Below are 18,859 nucleotides of genomic sequence, written 5' to 3'. Positions count from 1 at the left end.
TGCAGCTCTCCTCCTCTGTGTGGCATGCTGTGTACACGGGAGTGCAGCTCTCCTCCTCTGTGGGACATGCTGTGTACACGGGAGTGCAGCTCTCCTCCTCTGTGGGACATGCTGTGTACACGGGAGTGCAGCTCTCCTCCTCTGTGGGACATGCTGTGTACACGGGAGTGCAGCTCTCCTCCTCTGTGGGATATGCTGTGTACACGGGAGTGCAGCTCTCCTCCTCTGTGGGACATGCTGTGTACACGGGAGTGCAGCTCTCCTCCTCTGTGGGACATGCTGTGTACACGGGAGTGCAGCTCTCCTCTGTGTGGCATGCTGTGTACACGGGAGTGCAGCTCTCCTCCTCTGTGGGACATGCTGTGTACACGGGAGTGCAGCTCTCCTCCTCTGTGGGACATGCTGTGTACACGGGAGTGCAGCTCTCCTCCTCTGTGGGACATGCTGTGTACACGGGAGTGCAGCTCTCCTCCTCTGTGGGACATGCTGTGTACACGGGAGTGCAGCTCTCCTCCTCTGTGTGGCATGCTGTGTACACGGGAGTGCAGCTCTCCTCCTCTGTGGGACATGCTGTGTACACGGGAGTGCAGCTCTCCTCCTCTGTGGGACATGCTGTGTACACGGGAGTGCAGCTCTCCTCCTCTGTGTGGCATGCTGTGTACACGGGAGTGCAGCTCTCCTCCTCTCTGGGACATGCTGTGTACACGGGAGTGCAGCTCTCCTCCTCTGTGGGACATGCTGTGCACACGGGAGTGCAGCTCTCCTCTGTGTGGCATGCTGTGTACACGGGAGTGCAGCTCTCCTCCTCTGTGGGATATGCTGTGTACACGGGAGTGCAGCTCTCCTCCTCTGTGGGACATGCTGTGTACACGGGAGTGCAGCTCTCCTCCACTGTGGGGCATGCTGTGTACACGGGAGTGCAGCTCTCCTCCTCTGTGGGATATGCTGTGTACACGGGAGTGCAGCTCTCCTCCTCTGTGGGACATGCTGTGTACACGGGAGTGCAGCTCTCCTCCTCTGTGTGGCATGCTGTGTACACGGGAGTGCAGCTCTCCTCCTCTGTGGGACATGCTGTGTACACGGGAGTGCAGCTCTCCTCCTCTGTGGGACATGCTGTGTACACGGGAGTGCAGCTCTCCTCCGGCGTGGGACATGCTGTGCACACGGGAGTGCAGCTTTCCTCTGTGTGGCATGCTGTGTACACGGGAGTGCAGCTCTCCTCCTCTGTGGGACATGCTGTGTACACGGGAGTGCAGCTCTCCTCCTCTGTGTGGCATGCTGTGTACACGGGAGTGCAGCTCTCCTCCTCTGTGGGATATGCTGTGTACACGGGAGTGCAGCTCTCCTCCTCTGTGGGACATGCTGTGTACACGGGAGTGCAGCTCTCCTCCTCTGTGGGACATGCTGTGTACACGGGAGTGCAGCTCTCCTCCTCTGTGGGACATGCTGTGTACACGGGAGTGCAGCTCTCCTCTGTGGGACATGCTGTGTACACGGGAGTGCAGCTCTCCTCCTCTGTGGGATATGCTGTGTACACGGGAGTGCAGCTCTCCTCCTCTGTGGGACATGCTGTGTACACGGGAGTGCAGCTCTCCTCCTCTGTGGGACATGCTGTGTACACGGGAGTGCAGCTCTCCTCTGTGGGACATGATGTGCACATGGGAGTTCAGCTCTCCTCCTCTGCGGGATATACTGTGCACATGGGAGTGCACCTCTCCTCCTCTGTGGGACATGCTGTGCACAAGGGAGTGCAGCTCTCCTCTGTGGAACATGCTGTCCACACGGGAGTGCAGCTCTCCTCTGTAGGACATGCTGTGTACACGGGAGTGCAGCTCTCCTCCTCTGTGGGACATGCTGTGTACACGGGAGTGCAGCTCTCCTCTGTGGGACATGCTGTGTACACGGGAGTGCAGCTCTCCTCCTCTGTGGGATATGCTGTGTACACGGGAGTGCAGCTCTCCTCCTCTGTGGGACATGCTGTGTACACGGGAGTGCAGCTCTCCTCCTCTGTGGGACATGCTGTGTACACGGGAGTGCAGCTCTCCTCTGTGGGACATGATGTGCACATGGGAGTTCAGCTCTCCTCCTCTGCGGGATATACTGTGCACATGGGAGTGCACCTCTCCTCCTCTGTGGGACATGCTGTGCACAAGGGAGTGCAGCTCTCCTCTGTGGAACATGCTGTCCACACGGGAGTGCAGCTCTCCTCTGTAGGACATGCTGTGTACACGGGAGTGCAGCTCTCCTCCTCTGTGGGATATGCTGTGCCACAGGAGTGCAGCTCTCCTCTGGGATATGCTGTGTACACGGGAGTGCAGCTTGTCACGGTCCTGTTAGGGTCGGCGTGCAGTCAGCGCTGAGCAAGGACTCACCCACACTGCAGAGGGGCCCAGGGTCAGACACGGCCGGATAATTCAGGCAAACAGGACCTGGAGAAGCTGAAGTCAGTGAGCAGCGAAGTACCTACGGTCATGTGACTGCAAGGGGGAGGGGCTTAGCGTCCTGCTGCCAGAGAGAGGCCAAATACTATACAGGAATACTCAAAGTCAGACAAACCGGGTCATACACAGAGATAACAGTAAAGTACCAGGGATGAGACAGAACAGATAGTCGAGGACAGGCAGTGTTCAAAGCCAAACAGACATAGAAGGTACCAAGCAGAGTCCGACAAGCAGTATCCAGAGAACAGGCCGAGTCGTACACCAAGTTATCAGGCAAACAAGAACACAGCACAAACACACTCAGGGGTCAACACACTCTGCCAAGGGCGAAAATATAACTGACAGGGATAGGAGCTTCCTGAGGCCATAAAAAGCCTTCCCAGAACCAGGGAGAGGCCACACTAATGAGCCCCAGGTGTGCAGGTAAGCCTGCACTGGGATCATAACCTTTAACCTCAGAAGTGCCAGTCATCAGCACTGGTTCCAGACATTAACCCCACATGTGCAAGTCAAACCCGCACTGAGATCATAACAGTACCCCCCTCTCAACGGGGGGGCCTCTGGCCCCCCAGGCTTGCCCGGGTACTTAGCATGGAAAGCCTGCACCAGGAGATCAGCATGCATAAACCGGACCGGCACCCAGGACCTGTCTTCCGGTCCATACCCCTTCCAATGAACCAGGTACTGTACCGACCGCCGTACCAACCTGGACTCTACGATATGACCCACCTCGTACTCCACCTGCCCCTCGACCAAAACAGGAGGAGCAGCGGATTCTGAGTCTCCCCGGACTGCTTCAAAAGGTTTCAGTAGAGATTTATGGAAGACGTTAGGGATCTTGAAAGAAGGTGGAAGGCACAGCCTATGCGCCACTGGATTGATTTTTTCCACAATCTTGTATGGGCTAATGAATGTGGGCCCCAACTTGGCTGAAGGAACCTTCAACTTAGTGTTTCGTGTGGAGAGTCAAACCTTCTCTCCAACCTGAAACGTGGGATCTGGTGTTCGTTTCCTGTCCACGAAAAACTTATACCTGCCCTGAGACCTAGATATATTCCGCTGGACTTCCGCCCACGTATTCTTTAATCGCTGAACAGAGCCCTCAGCCCTGGGACACCCCGAGTCCAGATTAGAAAACTCACCAAAATGAGGACTGAACCCATAATTGATCAAGAAAGGAGTCATACCTGTGGATTGACTCACCCAACTATTGAAGGCATATTCCGCCAATGGCAGTGCATCGCATCGGTCATTCTGTCTAGCAGAAGTCAGACACCTGAGGATCTGTTCCAGGGACTGATTAGTGCGTTCCGTCTGACCATTGCTCTCAGGATTGTATGCAGATGAAAAGGACAGAGACATCCCTAATTTTTTGCAAAAAGCACGCCAAAACTTAGCCACAAACTGCACACCACGATCAGACACCACATTCAGGGGTACCCCATGCAACCGGATCACATGCTGCACAAACAATTTGGATAAAGTCTCAGTTGACGGTAGTGCGGACAGGGGTACAAAATGAGCCTGCTTAGAAATTCTGTCCACCACTACCCATACCACCATATTACCTTTAGACGGAGGGAGATTGGTAACCAAATCCATGGACAAGTGAGTCCATGGTCTTTCGGGCACTGCCAATTGCATCAGCTCCCCTGCTGGCCGGCTATGAGAGCTTTTAGAACGAATGCAGACCCCACAACCAGAAATGAATTTTTTTTATGTCCGAACCAAGGGTAGGCCACCAAAAGATCCTAGCCACCGCCAGATGCGTGGCTGAAATACCAGGGTGAGCACTCAGCTTGGATTCATGGAACTCCTGCAAGAGTTTCTGGCGAAGTTGCTCTGGGACAAACAACTTACCCCCCGGCTTGGCCGCCGGAGCCAGCGACTGGGCCCCCTGAATTTCCCGTTCCAATTCAGATGAGACCCCTGCTAACACAACCCCAGGGTGAAGAATGAAGGACGGTGGCTCAGGGGGAGACACCGGCTGAAAACTGCGCGATAAGGCGTCAGCCTTGACATTCTTAGACCCTGGACGAAATGTAATCGTAAACTGAAAACAGGAAAAAAAAAGTGACCAACGGGCCTGTCTGGGCGTTAGTCTTTTAGCAGACTCAATGTATGACAAATTTTTATGATCAGTGATCACAGTAACCGGGTGACTGGCCCCCTCCAAAAAGTGCCTCCATTCTTCAAACGCCAATTTGACCGCAAGAAGCTCTCTATTGCCTACTTTGTAATTTCCCTTCCGCAGCAGAGAACTTCTTGTAAAAGAAAGCACATGGCCTGAGGTTGGTTAGAGTGGCAGGACCTTGGGACAACACCGCCCCCACCTCAGAGGCGTCCACTTCCACAACAAATGGTTTGGACGGATCTGGCTGTACTAACACGGGAGCAGACATAAAGCATCTTTTCAGGGTCGCAAAGGCCTCTTTTGCGAGCGAGGACCAGTTTCTCACATCCGCACCTTTACATGTAAGATCTGTGAGTGGTTTGACCACCTGTGAAAATAAATTTGCGGTAATAATTGGCGAACCCCAAGAAACGTTGAAGACCCTTAAGGTCTCGGGGTTGCACCCAATCCGCAATGGCCTGCACCTTCTTGGGGTCCATGCAAAAACCCTCACAGGACACAATCCCAAAAAAGACAATTCTTGAACAAAAAACACACATTTCTCCAATTTGGCATACAGATGATTCTCCCTCAGTCTTTGGAGAACGGTTCGTACATGATTCCGATGAGACTGACTGTCGGGAGAGTATATCAGAATATCGTCTAAGTAAATGACAACAAAATGACCAGTGAGATCCGAGAATACCACGTTGATGAAATTCTGAAATTTGGCGGGGGCATTGGTAAGACCAAACGGCATGACTAAATTTTCAAACAGTCCCTTGGTCGTGAGGAACGCGGTTTTCCATTCATCCCCCTCCAAGACCCTTATCAAATTATATGTCTCCCGAAGATCCAGTTTGGAGGACCATTTAGCCCCTGAACGTTGGTTACACAAATCACGAATCAACGGAAGGGGGTACGTATTTCGTACAGTAATCTTATTGAGCTCACGAAAATAGAGGCAGGGACGTAAACCGCCATCTTTTTTCTTCACAAAAAAAACCCCTGCCGCCACAGGTGAGACTGAGGGACGTATGTGTCCTTTGTGAAGACTCTCAGCAATGTAATCTTTCATGGCCAAGAGCTCAGGGCCAGATAAATTAAACAGACTGGCTTTAGGTAATTTAGCCCCCGGGACTAACTCGATAGCGCAGTCAAAGGGTCTATGTGGCGGTAACGTCTCGGCCTCGCTTTCAGAGAATACATCTTTGAATTCTTTCAGGTACTCCGGAACACCTTCCAGCTCGACAGATGACACAGATACAGATTTAACAGGTTCGACTAGTAGTGCAGATTTATCACATAACATCGAATCATTAATCCCCCATTGAACAATCTCCCCCGTTTTCCAGTTAATAACTGGGTTATGGCGTTGTAACCAGGGCATGCCCAACACCAATCCTGCTGGTAGATTGTCCAGAACCAAACAACTTAAGTTTTCCACATGAGCAGCCCCCACTCTGAGCGAAAACAAGTCAGACATAAAGAGAATTCCCTCCTTAGTGAGTGGGGAGGAGTCAATGGCCACCACCTTGATCGGAACCTTGAGTCTAACTGTCCCTATCTTACAGCGTGTGACCAATTGGGAGTCAATAAGATTGATGGATGATCTGCAGTCCACAATGGCTGTAGAGGGAAAAAAACAACCGTCCACTAACAGTTCCACATGAAGCAACAGCTTAGAAAATGAGGAAAAGGGTACCTGAGGGTATGAGTAGTCTCCCCACTGACTACCCAGACCTAGTCGTTTCACGTCGACCGGGTCGAGGATGGGCAATCAGGACACTCCCTTTTCCAATGTCCCATTTTACCGCAGTAAAAGCATAACTGCCTTTCTCTCCAGCGTTGTCTCTCTTTTTCCTTCAGGGAGAGAGCCCCTACATCCATGTGCACAGAAACAGTCTCTTTTCCACTAGGGAACAATGGAGTTTCCACCTGCATCACCCCCCTGGCCCGCAACCTGCGGTCCATCCGGACTGCCTGGGTCATGGCGTCCTCGAGAGAGTTAGGTGAGGGATGTAGTGCCAAGGCATCCTGTAGCCGCTTGGACAAGCCTCTGCGAAAAAGTCCTCGGAGTGTGGCGTCGTCTCAAGAGACCTCTGCGGCCCAGCGGTGGAATTCATTGCAAAACCACTCAGCCGAGTGTTTCCCCTGACAGACACTTATCACTATGTCCTCTGCCAATCGCACTCGGTCAGGCTCATCATGTATGTGCCCGAGGGCCTCAAAAAATGCATTCACAGACACTCTCTCAGGGGCAGTGGGAGGAAGGGAGAAAGCCCAAGCTTGTGAGGACCCTCTTAATAAAGACATAATGACCCCTACCCCTCCAAGACCCTTATCAAATTATATGTCTCCCGAAGATCCAGTTTGGAGGACCATTTAGCCCCTGAACGTTGGTTACACAAATCAGGAATCAACGGAAGGGGGTACGTATTTCGTACAGTAATCTTATTGAGCTCACGAAAATCGAGGCAGGGACGTAAACCGCCATCTTTTTTCTTCACAAAAAAAACCCCTGCCGCCACAGGTGAGACTGAGGGATGTATGTGTCCTTTGTGAAGACTCTCAGCAATGTAATCTTTCAGGGCCAGATAAATTAAACAGACTGGCTTTAGGTAATTTAGCCCCCGGGACTAACTCGATAGCGCAGTCAAAGGGTCTATGTGGCGGTAACGTCTCGGCCTCGCTTTCAGAGAATACATCTTTGAATTCTTTCAGGTACTCCGGAACACCTTCCAGCTCGACAGATGACACAGATACAGATTTAACAGGTTCGACTAGTAGTGCAGATTTATCACATAACATCGAATCATTAATCCCCCATTGAACAATCTCCCCCGTTTTCCAGTTAATAACTGGGTTATGGCGTTGTAACCAGGGCATGCCCAACACCAATCCTGCTGGTAGATTGTCCAGAACCAAACAACTTAAGTTTTCCACATGAGCAGCCCCCACTCTGAGCGAAAACAAGTCAGACATAAAGAGAATTCCCTCCTTAGTGAGTGGGGAGGAGTCAATGGCCACCACCTTGATCGGAACCTTGAGTCTAACTGTCCCTATCTTACAGCGTGTGACCAATTGGGAGTCAATAAGATTGATGGATGATCTGCAGTCCACAATGGCTGTAGAGGGAAAAAAACAACCGTCCACTAACAGTTCCACATGAAGCAACAGCTTAGAAAATGAGGAAAAGGGTACCTGAGGGTATGAGTAGTCTCCCCACTGACTACCCAGACCTAGTCGTTTCACGTCGACCGGGTCGAGGATGGGCAATCAGGACACTCCCTTTTCCAATGTCCCATTTTACCGCAGTAAAAGCATAACTGCCTTTCTCTCCGGCGTTGTCTCTCCTTTTCCTTCAGGGAGAGAGCCCCTACATCCATGTGCACAGAAACAGTCTCTTTTCCACTAGGGAACAATGGAGTTTCCACCTGCATCACCCCCCTGGCCCGCAACCTGCGGTCCATTCGGACTGCCTGGGTCATGGCGTCCTCGAGAGAGTTAGGTGAGGGATGTAGTGCCAAGGCATCCTGTAGCCGCTCGGACAAGCCTCTGCGAAAAAGTCCTCGGAGTGTGGCGTCGTCTCAAGAGACCTCTGCGGCCCAGCGGCGGAATTCATTGCAAAACCACTCAGCCGAGTGTTTCCCCTGACAGACACTTATCACCATGTCCTCTGCCAATCGCACTCGGTCAGGCTCATCATGTATGTGCCCGAGGGCCTCAAAAAATGCATTCACAGACACTCAGGGGCAGTGGGAGGAAGGGAGAAAGCCCAAGCTTGTGAGGACCCTCTTAATAAAGACATAATGACCCCTACCTTCTGACTTTCGTCCCCAGAGGAACGTGGCCTCAAACTAAAGAAGAGTTTGCACCCCTCCATGAAGACCCTGAACTCCTTTTTGTTCCCAGAAAAGAAGTCAGGCAGTTTAACAGATGGTTCTGGAGACACCAAAACAACATCACTCGTGGGTCGCCCTCTCAGGGCTGTGGGGTACTCGGTACCGGGCCGGTATCAGTGGGATGTGTCACAGTGGCGGTGACCCGGACCGTGGCCCTGGGCGCTCAAGTAAATAGGAAGATGTTGTGGTTTGAATGTTATTAAATGAATAGTTTGTGACGCCACCTGTGGTGTTCGGCAAGGGAGGTGTTAAGCCGACGTTGCATGCAGATCCTCCAGGACAGATGGTGTGCTGCAGCAATGGTGGTATAGCCCTCCACAGGCAGGGCTGTTGTCCCAGGGCAGTGTAGATGTGGAGACACCTAGATGGTGTAGTGTCCGGGCAGGGGATTTAGCAGTGTCAGGCGGACGGACGCAGGAAGGAATGGAGGACACCAGGGCATGTAGTTCCAATGCTTTACTCATAGTCTGTAGTGCCCGCTTCTGTGCCGTGTCCTCCGGGTCAGGGACTCAGTCAACCTCCAGGCAAGATGGAAAGCTCCCTTCCACACTCCGCCAACTTATGTGCCTTTCCTGAGCGTCTCCTCTATAGCGCCTTTAAGTGTGAAGATCTCCAGTACCGTGGTACACTGGAGTTCCTCCTGACAGATGTTCCCAAGAACTCTACTTGCACGGCAGACAGCTGTGGGACTCTCTACTCCTAAGTCCCGGCTATCTATCCGTATTGCTGTTGTGCCCTCAAGTCTTAGATGGGAGTAGTGCATTTACAGCCCACTACTCCACCGGTGTCTGCTGCAGAACCATTAGTGTTCATACAACCTCGGGGACCGGGCCCCGGCCTTGCGCTTAGAGCTTTTAGGCAGAGTTCTTCCTCTAACCCACGTCCTCTGTGTTCCCTTTTACTCCTACATTCCGTACTTGTCCTTTCCTTTCTATGGAAGCTCAGGCTTCAGGTCAACGTCCTTCTCCTTCTTTCCTTTCCTTTCTCGTGCCAGCTGGCTCAGGTCACTGAGTCAGCTGCAGCACTCCTTCCTCCTTCCCTTCTTCCAGGGATCCCCACTCCTCCCGAGTGGCTTCCTTCCTCACTGACCTCCTGTGAGACTAACCTGTCATCCTAAACCATCCCTCTCATATATATATTCTGAACTCCACCCACCTCCCAGCACATCTAGTGTTCCAAGCAGGGAACCACCAAAGGTGCTCTGCTACTCTCTAAGCAAGGAGCCGCAATGTGGTTATGCTGAACTACTCTATAGTGTGGGGTGCGAGTGTCGGAGCGTGGTCAGGAGCCTCCAACTTACCTGGATGGTGGGGCACCACACCTTAGGAGAGAGGAAGGTGCAGTACCTCTGTGGCGACTGAGCCTCAGGGGCGCCACACTCGCCCCAGCCCCCAGAGATCCAGCAGCTAAAGCCCCCAGCACTGTCTCAGAAACCTGCTGCTGAGAATGAGCAAGAGCTTGCTGCTCCAGAGATAAACCCTGAAACAACTGACTCAGACTTTTCATCTGTTCAGCCAGAGATTGTATGGGATCCATATTTCTCAGCAGAGAAAAAAACCCCAAAAACTTAGCGGTCAGTTATAATGTCACGGTCCTGTTAGGGTCGGCGTGCAGTCACCGCTGAGCAAGGACTAACCCACACTGCAGAGGGGCTCAGGGTCAGACACGGCCGGATAGTTCAGGCAAACAGGACCTGGAGAAGCTGAAGTCAGTGAGCAGTGAAGGACCTATGGTCATGTGACTGCAAGGGGGCAGGGCTTAGCGCCCTGCTGCCAGAGATAGTATTTTGCCTATACAGGAATACTCAAAGTCAGCAATAATAAAGGATTTTGGGGATATGTCAAAAGTAAAAGAAAAGTCAAAGATGCTATAGGATTTTTACAGGATGAAAATGATGAAATGGTAAGACAGGATGTTGAGAAGGCCGAACTTTTAAATTCCTATTTTGCATCTGTTTTCTCTCAGAAAGGAAATGTAACATCAACTGTTCTTCACTGTCCTATTAAGGGAATAGAAGAATCCAGGATATCTATAAACAGAAAGATAGTGAGGAAACACTTAGCTAACCTAAATGAATTCAAGTCTCCAGGTCCAGATGAATTACACCCCAGAGTACTGAAGGAGATAGCAGAAGAAATTTTTGAACCCCTCTCCATAATCTTTGAAAATTCTTGGAGAACAGGAGAAGTTCCAGAGGACTGGAGAAGAGCAAATGTTGTTCCTATCTTCAAAAAGGGGAAGAAGGTGGACCCAGGCAACTATAGGCCGGTGAGTCTGACTTTTATACCAGGAAAGATCTTTGAACAAATTATTAAACATGTATGTCAGTACCTGGATAAGAATGAAGTGATTAAACAGCGTCAGCATGGGTTTGTAACTAATAAGTCATGTCAGACTAACTTAATTTCCTTCTATGACAGAATCACTGATTGGGTGGATCAAGGAAATGCTGTAGATATTGTATATCTTGACTTCAGCAAAGCATTTGACAAAGTATCTCATACAATCCTTATTGAAAAAATGACTAAGTATGGAATGGACAAGGCAACTGTTAGGTGGATTCATAACTGGCTTAGTGATCGGACCCAAAGAGTGGTCGTAAATGGCTGCACATCCAGTTGGAAGAATGTCTCAAGTGGGGTACCACAGGGCTCTGTCCTGGGACCTGTATTGTTCAACATCTTTATCAATGATTTAGATGAAGGAATTGAGGGTAAACTGATTAAATTTGCTGATGACACAAAGCTAGGAGGGATAGCTAATACTAGAGAAGAGAGAGAGAGGATTCAAAAAGATATAAATAAACTGGAGAAGTGGGCAGTAACTAACAGAATGGTTTTTAACAGGGAAAAATGCAAAGTACTACATCTGGGCAATAAAAATGAAAAAAGCATATACAGAATGGGAGGAATAGGGCTAAGCAACAGCACATGTGAAAAAGACTTGGGTATACTAATAGATCACAGACTGAATATGAGTCAACAATGTGATGCAGCAGCAAAAAAGGCAAATGCAATTCTAGGATGTATTAACAGAAGCATACAGTCTAGATCACGTGAAGTCATTATTTCCCTCTACTCCTCTTTGGTCAGACCTCATCTGGAATATTGTGTCCAGTTTTGGGCACCACATTTTAAAAAAGACATCAACAAACTGGAGCAAGTTCAGAAAAGAGCGACCAGAATGGTGACCGGTCTGCAAACCCTGTCTTATGAGGAAAGGTTGCAGGATTTGGGAATGTTTAGTTTGCAAAAGAGAAGCCTGAGAGGAGACTTAATAGCTGTCTACAAATATCTAAAGGGCTGTCACATTGTAGAAGGATCAACTTTATTCTCATTTTCACAAGGAAAGACTAGAAGCAATGGGATGAAACTGAATGGGAGGAGACACAGATTAGATATTAGAAAAAACTTTTTGACAGTTAGAGTGATCAATGTGTGGAACAAGCTGCCACGAGAAGTGGTGAGTTCTCCTTCAATGGAAGTCTTCAAACAGAGGCTGGACAGACATCTGTCTGGGATGATTTAGCGAATCCTGCTTTGAGCAGGGGGTTGGACCAGATGGCCCAGGAGGTCCCTTCCAACTCTACGATTCTATGATTCTATGAAACCGGGTCATACACAGAGATAACAGTAAAGTACCAGGGATGAGACAGAACCGATAGTCGGGGACAGGCAGTGGTCAAAGCCAAACAGACATAGAAGGTATCAAGCAGAATCCAACAAGCAGTATCCAGAGAACAAGCCGAGTCATACACCAAGTTATCAGGCAAACAAGAACACAGCACAAACACACTCAGGGGTCAACACACTCTGCCAAGGGCGAACGTATAACTGATGGGGATAAGAGTTTCCTGAGGCCATAAGAAGCCTTCCCAGAACCAGGGAGAGGCCACACTAATGAGCCCCAGGTCTACAGGTAAGCCTGCACTGAGATCATAACCTTTAACCTCAGAAGTACCAGTCATCAGCACTGGTTCCAGACATTAACCCCACATGTGTGAGTCAAACCCGCACTGAGATCATGACACAGCTCTCCTCTTCTGTGGGACATGCTGTGCACACAGGAGTGCAGCTCTCCTCCTCTGTGGGATATGCTGTGCATACAGGAGTTCAGCTCACCTCCTCTGTGTGACATACTGTGCATATGGGAGTGCAGCTTTCCTCCTCTGTAGTGCATGCTGTGCACACGGGAGTGCAGCTCTCCTCCTCTGTGGGACATGCTGTGCATACGGGAGTGCAGCTTTCCTCCACTGTAGTGCATGCTGTGCACACAGGAGTGCAGCTTCTCCTCTGTGGAATATGCTGTACACAAGGGACTGCAGCTCTCCTCCTCTGTCTGGCATGCTGTGCCCAAGGGAGTGCAGCTCTCCTCCTCTGTGTAGCATGCTGTCCACACGGATGTGCAGCTCTCCTCGTCTGTGTGGCATGCTGTGCACACAGGAGTGCAGCTCTCTTTTGTGTGGCATGCTGTGCACACGGGAGTGCAGCTCTCCTCCTCTGTGGGACATGCTGTGCACACGGATGTGCAGCTCTCCTCCTCTGTGTGGCATGCTTTGCACTCGGGAGTGCAGCTCTCCTCATCTGTGGGATATACTGTGCACACGGGAGTGCAGCTCTCCTCCTCTGTCTGGCATGCTGTGCACACAGGAGTGCAGCTCTCCTTTGTGCGGCATGCTGTGCACACGGGAGTGCAGCTCTCCTCCTTTCTGGGACATGCTATGCACACTGGAGTGCACCTCTCCTCCACTGTGGGGCATGCTGTGTACACTGGAGTGCAGCTCTCCTCCTCTGTGTGGCATGCTGTGCACATGGGAGTGCAGCTCTCCTCCTTTCTGGGACATGCTATGCACACTGGAGTGCAGCTCTCCTCCACTGTGGGGCATGCTGTGTACACTGGAGAGCAGCTCTCCTCCTCTGTGTGGCATGCTGTGCACATGGGAGTGCAGCTCTCCTTTGTGCGGCATGCTATGCACACTGGAGTGCAGCTCTCCTCCTCTGTGGGACATGCTGTGCACATGGGAGTGCAGCTCTCCTCCTTTCTGGGATATGCTATGCACACTGGAGTGCAGCTCTCCTCCACTGTGGGGCATGCTGTGCACATGGGAGTGCAGCTCTCCTCCTTTCTGGGATATGCTATGCACACTGGAGTGCAGCTCTCCTCCACTGTGGGGCATGCTGTGTACACTGGAGTGCAGCTCTCCTCCTCTGTGGGACATGCTGTGCACACAGATGTGCAGCTCTCCTCCTCTGTGTGGCATGCTGTGCACATGGGAGTACAGCTCTCCTCCTTTCTTGGACATGCTATGCACACTGGAGTGCAGCTCTCCTCCACTGTGGGGCATGCTGTGTACACTGGAGTGCAGCTCTCCTCCTCTGTGTGGCATGCTGTGCACATGGGAGTGCAGCTCTCCTCCTCTCTGGGAAATGCTATGCACACTGGAGTGCAGCTCTCCTCCTATGTGGAGCATACTGTGCACAGGGAAGTGCAGCTCTGCTCTGTACATTGATGATTCTGAAGTATAAGACCTATTACTAGAGTGAGTGCTGTTGGGAGCAGTGATAAACAGGATCCCCTTTTAGAGACAGTCTGCATGGTCAGGTGCCCCCTTATATGTGAGTACATTATAGCAACCTCACCGCTGTGCTGACTCACCTCAAGACCTGGCAGCTCTCCTTACATCTATTTTAGTAACTACTTGTATTCCCCACAAAGACGTAGATGGGGGTGCAGCAAAGTGCCGGTGGGGGGGGCTGGGGGAAACATCTGAGTAGTGCCCATGATAGGAACTGAAGGAGTTAAATTGAGTTCTGTCTATGTTGCATTCTCTTGTTTAAAACCTTATCTGTTCTTCGAGGAGATGTCTCAGACATCTCCCTTGTGAACCAAGGTCAAATACCTCTGCTTTTTCGCCTAAATGACTTTCTTTGTCGAAAACAAGTTGTAAAATCATTTGTACTGCGCATGTCTGTAAAATGTTTAAATTCTTTACTATAAAAGACGGAAGCCTAACTGATAAGCCAGAGGCGTCTTGGCAGGCATCCCGAGTGGTATTATACAGCTGGTGTCTGTGTAGTTCTTCTCGACGGAGCTGATTTAATTAGAGACATATGATGCTTCACACCTAAGAACATCGGTCCTTCAGATGAAAGAGTAATCTGAGGGATCCCGACAGTTTCCTGGCGCCCGAACAGGGACCTGATATAGGCACCTCTCCAAGACTACGCGATCTACAGACCACTCCAGTTACTGATGAAATTGTGAACAGCAGACCTAAACACCTGGCCAGGTAAGAGATCAATTTTTCTCTTCTCTGCTCTTCATAATCTATCATTATAACTAAGGTCCGTATAAAGGGGAATCTAGTAGAGGAGGGGGCCGTAAAATCAGGTCCATATAAGAACTCTGAGGAAATCGGGTGTGACACGCATATGTAATTTCTGCTCGAATGAGAGGTTACTGTAGGTTCTGTCTGTGCACAGCTATTTTTAGAAAAAGAGCTGATGCAAATCAAAATGGGAGAGGTCTGACATTACGGAATATAAGGCTGGGTGAACAGTTCATACTGCGCAGCCCGGACGGACAAGTTTTTCACAATAGACGATTCCGCACTAGGAATAGAGGAGGTTGTTGAATGGCTACTTTGATTTGAAAGGTTGTGGAAAGTAGAAAAATAAGCTGCACAGTAGGTATTCGTTCAAAGAGTGGTGATATTGCCTAACTGGGCCATGTGACAGCGTCCTTTCGGGGAGGTCACCGCCTAAGCTTAAATCAACACCCTTTACGAATAAACCTTGTGACAGATAAGAGTGTGACCGAATGAGCACAGGACCGTGAAATGAGCCTGTGACAGGATATGACTGAAGAACCCCAGTAGATGGACACTTTATTTACAATCCTGTGTGTTGTGGGAGTATTTCTGTTCGGATGCTACATAGCATATAAGTACACGAAACACGTAGTACACCGAGGAACAGACACTCCATTTAGCCTGTTAGCACCTTAGGAAGAAGGTAACGAGGTATAGTAGAGCCTAGTCTTGAGCTTACCCAATACACCACCTAAGGCAGGGGACTAACAGGAAGACAACAAGAGAGACAGGATAAGAATAAAAGATAAAATGGGGAACAGTCAGGGAAAGACACCTGAAGAAGGAAATCGGTTATGTGATATAATTGAGGATAGATATGGAAGTAGTGCAGCAAAGAACCTGGAAAAAGTATTAATCAAATCCAAAGTGCAAGATAGGCAGGCTGTGTGAATCCTTGTATATATGTCTATGAGAACCTCTGAATAAGATGAGAGATGAGTAATTGAGTATAAAAAAAAAAAAAAAATCAGTGAATGAGCACGTATGAATGAATCATCACACATCATTTTTGTGTCAAGAGATTTGTGACCTTTCTAGTTGTGGTGGAATCCCGGACAGATGCGTTATAGATATTTCAAATCTACATCTGAGACTGAATGAATTGAGTAATGATATAGTTCGTGTTATATGTGGCATTACATTGTAAAGTTTCCTGAATGCATTTGGCCAGAAAAAGGGCAAGACATGGTTAATCTCATTATACAGTTATCTGCCCTTACAGTGAAATCCCGTGATTTTGAGTTTCTTTGTAGAAATTGATTTTGATAAGTCTAAAGAACTACAGAATTCTGTGAAGGACGACGCTGCATTCTGACGGGAGGGGTGAAGGATGGAGCTGCGTAGTTTTTCTTCTCCCTTCGCTCTTATCTCTGCTGAGTGTGAGCTGTGCTCAAAATTCTCTGTAATTCTATCCGTAAGGTACACGCTGAAAGATTTGTGCATTTTAAAGCAACAGTACTTAATTGAAGATTGGAAGTTAAAAGTAAGATATGGTGCCTAATTTAGAAGGGAATTGTAAGTGTTTGCTTGGTCATTAATGTGTTTGAACCTGCTTCTAGTTGTGTGATTGATTTGTATAGCAAATTGTGTCAAATTACAAAAGACAGAGAAGGAAGGAAGCAGTAAAACAAGTGGGACAAATATTGAAAAAGGCAAAAATACCAGAGTGTGAATGTTTGGATGTACAAAAAGGCACAGACAAGTGAAGAAAATAGCAAGTGAATAAATGATGCTTGAGAATGTGCAGCAGTATGAAAGGTGTATTATGAATGTTTGATTGACAAAGTGTAACCAGAGACCCAGACAAAACAGATGGACTTGTAAACACTGTGGTCAGACTCAGACAAACCCAGACTGAATAGCTACTTGTGTGACCTGTGCTACTGACCTAAGAGAATTGCACTAAATCCTATCCAGACTAGATCATAAGAAGCTGACATAATAATAGTGTGGATAGTGGGTAGTAGGGACATTGGCCCTTGAGGAGTAAGCTGACAGTAGACATCAGACGGCCAACCCCATCAGGACCTAGAAGTGTGACTAGAATAAGAAAGATGCAGGTGTATTATCCCTGGAGCCCCTCTGACCAGCTAGCTTTGCTGAAGCAGCTGCCTGCCCCTGAAGACCAACCATTCCCGTTTTACAGACACATAAAGGAAGTACAGCAGACATATAAGTGTACCTGGGCAGACCTAGAGAGGTTGATGAGTTTAAAGGCAGGTGACGCACTAGATCATATAATTAAGACACACACAGATGTGACAAAGAATCAGGCTTGGGGCATGGATGATAAATCTGCACGATCTGGGGAGACGTACTGTGAGTCACTAAGACAATGGGCTGCAGTGGAACAATCAGAGCAGTCTGTACTCCTGACTAATGTGACACAGCAAAGAGGAGAGAGAGTAGAGATATACCTTGGACGGTTACAGCTGAAATGGGCAGACATAGGGTACATTTGCATAAACCCACTTGATGTTAGAATACTGGTGAATGCATTCATTGACGGTATGAACAAAGACTTACGAGACGCAGTACAGACAGCCAGACCTGAATGGAGACATGTAGATCCGAAAGACCTCCTTAAGGTAGCTAAAGAAATTGAGCAAACAAGGACAATAAAACGACCTGTCATGTATGCTGGAGCACAAGGAAAAAAGTGGAGACGTAATAGGGAAGGCATGTGAGATGACACTGACGTTTCTTTTGACAATCTATTCCCCACATGACATCCATGCCATACTCCTACAAGTTCAACCAAAACATCTGTCTATGGCCAGACAGCTCCGACTTGAGTGTGCTCTACTAATTCCTGAGTATGTCACTCCTCAAAAGATGTAACGTTCTGAATCCAGCCACCCTCCTGCCTGTGGATTCAGAAAAGGGGGAATTGGTGACCGTATTGGCAAGTGAGGAAGGATACTTTGACATGACGCATGAACATGTCTGCATAGAACTGATGAGTCAGGAGACAGTTGGGTTTGCACACATTCATGAAAAACCTGTTCCTAATGCAGACTTTGAGTTTCTTTTTTGTAGATGGCCCCAGATACCACCAGGATGGACGATTCTACACTGGATATGCAGTAGTATCCTCACATGAGGTAATCCGAGCGGAACCACTCTCTCCTCACATGTCGGCGCAGGAGGCAGAGTTGAAGGCACTCACTGAGGCGTGTAGAGCCGCTGCAGGTAAAGTCGCTAATATTTTCACAGATTCGAAGCCCATTAAAAATGCAGAGCTGGTGAAACAATTGATGGAGGCATTGATGTTACCAGTCCAGGTTGGCATTGTCAAGGTAAAAGCACACACAAAGGTGACTCCGTGGAGGTAGAGGGCAATAGAAGGGCGAACGAGGCTGCTAAAATAGCACAAGGCGGCCTAGAGAGAGCAGTGGACGGTGGCGGGGAGTCAGCGTATTCCAGCCACATTGGGTCTAGATGTCCTGAAATCCCTCCAGCAAAAGGCTGCCCAAACAGAGAAGGTACACCGGGGGAGACTGGGAGCTGAGCTGAACTCAAATGGAGTATGGGAGAATAAGGATAAAATGTGCCCACCAAAGTCCCTGTTCCCAATCATGGCACAAGCAGCACATGGCCCCAATCACACCTCAAAAAGTCACATGTGTGCCATGGTAGATGCCTTCTGGATCGCTCCTGGCTTCAGTTGCGCAGCCGCGAAACTTGTACAATCATGCCTCATCTGTGCACAGCACAACCCAGGTAAAACAGTAAAAGTCCCTAAGAAAGCGACACCTAGGCCTCTCTACCCGTTTCAGAGACGGCAGATTGACGACATACAGCTACCAAGGTAGGAGTGTATGCAAATATCCTAGTATGTGTAGATCTCTTCTCTGGATGGCCAGAGGCCTACCCGGTGAAAACGGCTACAGCTCGAGCCACTGCAAAGAAACTGGTGATGGAACTAGTACCACGATTCGGTGTCCCTGAAACAATTGAATCAGACAGAGGTACACACTTTACTGATGAGGTAATGCAAAATGTCATGCAAATGATAGGTGTAGAACAG

Source organism: Dendrobates tinctorius, unplaced genomic scaffold, assembly GCF_039654945.1.
Source record: "Dendrobates tinctorius isolate UK_male_01 unplaced genomic scaffold, ASM3965494v1 ptg000160l, whole genome shotgun sequence".
Taxonomy (NCBI): Eukaryota; Metazoa; Chordata; class Amphibia; order Anura; family Dendrobatidae; genus Dendrobates; species Dendrobates tinctorius.
The sequence above is the reverse complement of the archived record's forward strand: the minus strand, read 5'-3'. Positions refer to the sequence as shown.